Below are 6,000 nucleotides of genomic sequence, written 5' to 3' on the forward strand. Positions count from 1 at the left end.
GGAGGAGACTAGACATGACCACAGTCCTTTACAGATACAACCTGACTGGAGGAGACTAGACATGACCACAGTCCTTTACAGATACAACCTGACTGGAGGAGACTAGACATGACCACAGTCCTTTACAGATACAACCTGACTGACTGGAGGAGACTAGACATGACCACAGTCCTTTACAGATACAACCTGACTGGAGGAGACTAGACATGACCACAGTCCTTTACAGATACAACCTGACTGGAGGAGACTAGACATGACCACAGTCCTTTACAGTTACAACCTGACTGACTGGAGGAGACTAGACATGACCACAGTCCTTTACAGATACAACCTGACTGACTGGAGGAGACTAGACATGACCACAGTCCTTTACAGATACAACCTGACTGACTGGAGGAGACTAGACATGACCACAGTCCTTTACAGATACAACCTGACTGGAGGAGACTAGACATGACCACAGTCCTTTACAGATACAACCTGACTGGAGGAGACTAGACATGACCACAGTCCTTTACAGATACAACCTGACTGACTGGAGGAGACTAGACATGACCACGGTCCTTTACAGATACAACCTGACTGGAGGAGACTAGACATGACCACAGTCCTTTACAGATACAACCTGACTGACTGGAGGAGACTAGACATGACCACAGTCCTTTACAGATACAACCTGACTGGAGGAGACTAGACATGACCACAGTCCTTTACAGATACAACCTGACTGGAGGAGACTAGACATGACCACAGTCCTTTACAGATACAACCTGACTGGAGGAGACTAGACATGATCACAGTCCTTTACAGATACAACCTGACTGACTGGAGGAGACTAGACATGACCACAGTCCTTTACAGATACAACCTGACTGACTGGAGGAGACTAGACATGACCACAGTCCTTTACAGTTACAACCTGACTGACTGGAGGAGACTAGACATGACCACAGTCCTTTACAGATACAACCTGACTGGAGGAGACTAGACATGACCACAGTCCTTTACAGATACAACCTGACTGACTGGAGGAGACTAGACATGACCACAGTCCTTTACAGATACAACCTGACTGACTGGAGGAGACTAGACATGACCACAGTCCTTTACAGATACAACCTGACTGACTGGAGGAGACTAGACATGACCACAGTCCTTTACAGTTACAACCTGACTGACTGGAGGAGACTAGACATGACCACAGTCCTTTACAGATACAACCTGACTGACTGGAGGAGACTAGACATGACCACAGTCCTTTACAGATACAACCTGACTGACTGGAGGAGACTAGACATGACCACAGTCCTTTACAGATACAACCTGACTGACTGGAGGAGACTAGACATGACCACAGTCCTTTACAGATACAACCTGACTGGAGGAGACTAGACATGACCACAGTCCTTTACAGATACAACCTGACTGACTGGAGGAGACTAGACATGACCACAGTCCTTTACAGATACAACCTGACTGACTGGAGGAGACTAGACATGACCACAGTCCTTTACAGATACAACCTGACTGACTGGAGGAGACTAGACATGACCACAGTCCTTTACAGTTACAACCTGACTGACTGGAGGAGACTAGACATGACCACAGTCCTTTACAGATACAACCTGACTGACTGGAGGAGACTAGACATGACCACAGTCCTTTACAGATACAACCTGACTGACTGGAGGAGACTAGACATGACCACAGTCCTTTACAGATACAACCTGACTGACTGGAGGAGACTAGACATGACCACAGTCCTTTACAGATACAACCTGACTGACTGGAGGAGACTAGACATGACCACAGTCCTTTACAGATACAACCTGACTGACTGGAGGAGACTAGACATGACCACAGTCCTTTACAGATACAACCTGACTGACTGGAGGAGACTAGACATGACCACAGTCCTTTACAGATACAACCTGACTGACTGGAGGAGACTAGACATGACCACAGTCCTTTACAGATACAACCTGACTGACTGGAGGAGACTAGACATGACCACAGTCCTTTACAGATACAACCTGACTGACTGGAGGAGACTAGACATGACCACAGTCCTTTACAGATACAACCTGACTGACTGGAGGAGACTAGACATGACCACAGTCCTTTACAGATACAACCTGACTGGAGGAGACTAGACATGACCACAGTCCTTTACAGATACAACCTGACTGACTGGAGGAGACTAGACATGACCACAGTCCTTTACAGATACAACCTGACTGGAGGAGACTAGACATGACCACAGTCCTTTACAGATACAACCTGACTGGAGGAGACTAGACATGACCACAGTCCTTTACAGATACAACCTGACTGGAGGAGACTAGACATGACCACAGTCCTTTACAGATACAACCTGACTGGAGGAGACTAGACATGACCACAGTCCTTTACAGATACAACCTGACTGACTGGAGGAGACTAGACATGACCACAGTCCTTTACAGATACAACCTGACTGGAGGAGACTAGACATGACCACAGTCCTTTACAGATACAACCTGACTGACTGGAGGAGACTAGACATGACCACAGTCCTTTACAGATACAACCTGACTGACTGGAGGAAACTAGACATGACTACTTTATGTCTCTAATCTGATAGTGGTAGTAGTGGTGGTAGATGTCTAGTCTCCTTTATGACTCTAATCTGGTCGTGGTAGATGTCTAGTCTCCATTATGGATCTAATCTGGTAGTGGTTGATGTCTCCTCTCCCTTATGGCTCTAATCGGATGGTGGTAGATGTCTAGTCTCCTTTATGGCAATAATCTGATAGTGGTAGTGGGGTGGTAGATGTCTAGTCTCCTTTATGGCTCTAATCTGGTAGTGGTAGTGGGGTGGTAGATGTCTAGTCTCCTTTATGGCTCTAATCTGGTAGTGGTAGTGGGGTGGTAGATGTCTAGTCTCCTTTATGGCTCTAATCTGATAGTGGTAGTGGGGTGGTAGATGTCTAGTCTCCATTATGGCTCTAATCTGATAGTGGTAGTGGGGTGGTAGATGTCTAGTCTCCTTTATGGCTCTAATCTGATAGTGGTAGTAGTGGTGGTAGATGTCTAGTCTCCTTTATGGCTCTAATCTGATAGTGGTAGTCTAGTTTGTTAATACCTCATCCCTTACACATAGGGTTAAGACCACACCCCTAACACATAAGGTTAAGACCTCATCCCTAACACATACAGTTAATATATCAGCCCTAACACATAGGGTTAAGACCTCATCCCTAACACATATGGTTAAGACCTCATCCCTAACACATACGGTCAAGACCTCATCCCTAACACATAGGGTTAAGACCTCATCCCTATCACATAGGGTTAAGACCTCATCCCTAACACATAGGGTTAAGACCTCATCCCTAACACATAGGGTGAAGACCTCATCCCTAACACATAGGGTGAAGACCTCATCCCTAACACATAGGGTTAAGACCTCATCCCTAACACATAGGGTTAAGACCTCATCCTTAACACATAGGGTTAAGACCTCATCCCTAACACATACGGTCAAGACCTCATCCCTAACACATACGGTCAAGACCTCATCCCTAACACATAGGGTTAATATATCATCCCTAACACATAGGGTTAAGACCTCATCCCTAACACATAGGGTTAAGACCTCATCCCTAACACATAGGGTTAAGACCTCATCCTTAACACATAGGGTTAAGACCTCATCCCTAACACATACGGTCAAGACATCATCCCTAACACATAGGGTTAAGACGTTCATCCCTTCGTCCCACTGTTAAGAGGAGCCGTAGCCTATAGCACTTCTCCATCCTGCTACCAGAGTCACAGTCACTTGAGCAGTTAATTAGCTAGATGTAATTGTTGTCTCTGTCCAGAAAGGATATTTTTCCTGCTTAGTCATTTAATGGGACTTTAAGTCCACAGTACTCATTATGTTCTGAAGCGGGACATTATTCCCACGCTTTAATCAATAAGGCCAGCGTCCCAAATGGCGCCCTATTCCCTATATATATATATATAGTGCACTACATTTAACCAGAGCATCGGGTGCTATATAGGACATAGTTAATGTCTTTACCACAGGAGGCTGGTGGCACCTTAATTGGGGAGGACGGGCTCGTGCTAATGGCTGTTAAATGAGTGAAATTGTAGCGAACATGTTATCAATGTGTTTTCAATGCCATTTCCGTTCACGTCGTTCCAGCCATTATTATGAGCTGTCCTCCCCTCAGCAGCCTCCTCTGGTCTTTACAACGAGGAGAGGAATGGGATTATGTCACTATGGCTGGTTCCCAGAAACTCTTACTGGTTGAAATGCAGACACATTATTTTCTGAGATGTCCTTGTGTGCGTATGTGCTCTAGTGTGTGAATGTGTGGTCTCCAGGTGTGCAGCCATAATGTGAGCACGTGTTTCCTTGTGTCTGTCGTCTCTAGGATGGTCTCCATAATGTGTGTGGTCTCTAGGATGGTCTCCATAATGTGTGTTGTCTCTAGGATGGTTTCCATAATGTATGTGGTCTCTAGGATGGTCTCCATAATGTGTGTGGTCTCTAGGACAGTCTCTATAATTTGTGTAGTCTCTAGGATGGTCTTCATAATGTTAGTGGTCTCTAGGCCGGTCTCCATAATGTGTGTGGTCTCTAGTACGGTCTCTTTAATGTGTGTGGTCTCTAGGATGGTCTCCATAATGTTTGTGGTCTCTAGGAAGGTCTCCCTAATGAGTGTGGTCTCTAGGAAGGACTCCCTAATGTGTGTGGTCTCTAGGATGGTCTCCATAATGTGTGTGGTCTCTAGGACGGTCTCTATAATGTGTGTGGTCTCTAGGATGGTCTCCATAATGTGTGTGGTCTCTAGGATGGTCTCCATAATGTGTGTGGTCTCTAGGATGGTCTCCATAATGTGTGTGGTCTCTAGTATGGTCTCCATAATTTGTGTTGTCTCCAGGTGTGCAGCCATAATGTGAGCACGTGTTTCCTTGTGTCTGTCGTCTCTAGGATGGTCTCCATAATGTGTGTTGTCTCTAGGATGGTCTCCATAATGTATGTGGTCTCTAGGAAGGTCTCCATAATGTATGTGGTCTCTAGGAAGGTCTCCATAATGTATGTGGTCTCTAGGAAGGTCTCCATAATGTGTGTTGTCTCGAGAATGGTCTCTATGAAGTGTGTTGTCTCTAGGATGGTCTCCATAATGTGTGTTGTCTCTAGGATGGTCTCCATAATGTGTGTGGTCTCTAGGACAGTCTCTATAATGTGTGTGGTCTCTAGGATGGTCTCCATAATGTGTGTTGTCTCTAGGATGGTCTCCATAATGTGTGTTGTCTCTAGGATGGTCTCCATAATGTGTGTGGTCTCTAGGACAGTCTCCATAATGTGTGTGGTCTCTAGGAAGGTCTCCATAATGTGTGTGGTCTCTAGGATGGTCTCCATAATGTGTGTGGTCTCTAGGATGATCTCCATAATGTGTGTGGTCTCTAGGACAGTCTCTATAATGTGTGTGGTCTCTAGGATGGTCCCCATAATGTGTGTGGTCTCTAGAACAGTCTCCATAATGATACAACCCTCTTTGTCTCCTCTACTCTATAATGTGTGTGGTCTCTAGGATGGTCTCCATAATGTGTGTTGTCTCTAGGATGGTCTCCATAATGTATGTGGTCTCTAGGAAGGTCTCCATAATGTGTGTGGTCTCTAGGATGGTCCCTATAATGTGTGTTGTCTCGAGAATGGTCTCTATGAAGTGTGTTGTCTCTAGGATGGTCTCCATAATGTGTGTTGTCTCTAGGACAGTCTCCATAATGTGTATGGTCTCTAGGACAGTCTCTGTAATGTGTGTGGTCTCTAGGACAGTCTCTGTAATGTGTGTGGTCTCTAGGATGGTCTCCATAATGTGTGTTGTCTCTAGGATGGTCTCCATAATGTGTGTGGTCTCTAGGACAGTCTCCATAATGTGTATGGTCTCTAGGACAGTCTCTGTAATGTGTGTGGTCTCTAGGACAGTCTCTGTAATGTGT

General features: G+C 45.5%; 1 protein-coding gene across 1 annotated transcript in view; it reads left to right on the forward strand.

The window, feature by feature from the left end:
• Window positions 1–6,000, forward strand: part of LOC124025277 (CUB and sushi domain-containing protein 3-like) — a gene marked incomplete at both ends in the record, with an annotated part of 85,691 nt that overhangs the window by 60,615 nt on the left and 19,076 nt on the right. The window lies entirely within an intron of this gene.

This window comes from Oncorhynchus gorbuscha, unplaced genomic scaffold (genome assembly GCF_021184085.1).
Source record: "Oncorhynchus gorbuscha isolate QuinsamMale2020 ecotype Even-year unplaced genomic scaffold, OgorEven_v1.0 Un_scaffold_2210, whole genome shotgun sequence".
Lineage (NCBI taxonomy): Eukaryota > Metazoa > Chordata > Actinopteri > Salmoniformes > Salmonidae > Oncorhynchus > Oncorhynchus gorbuscha.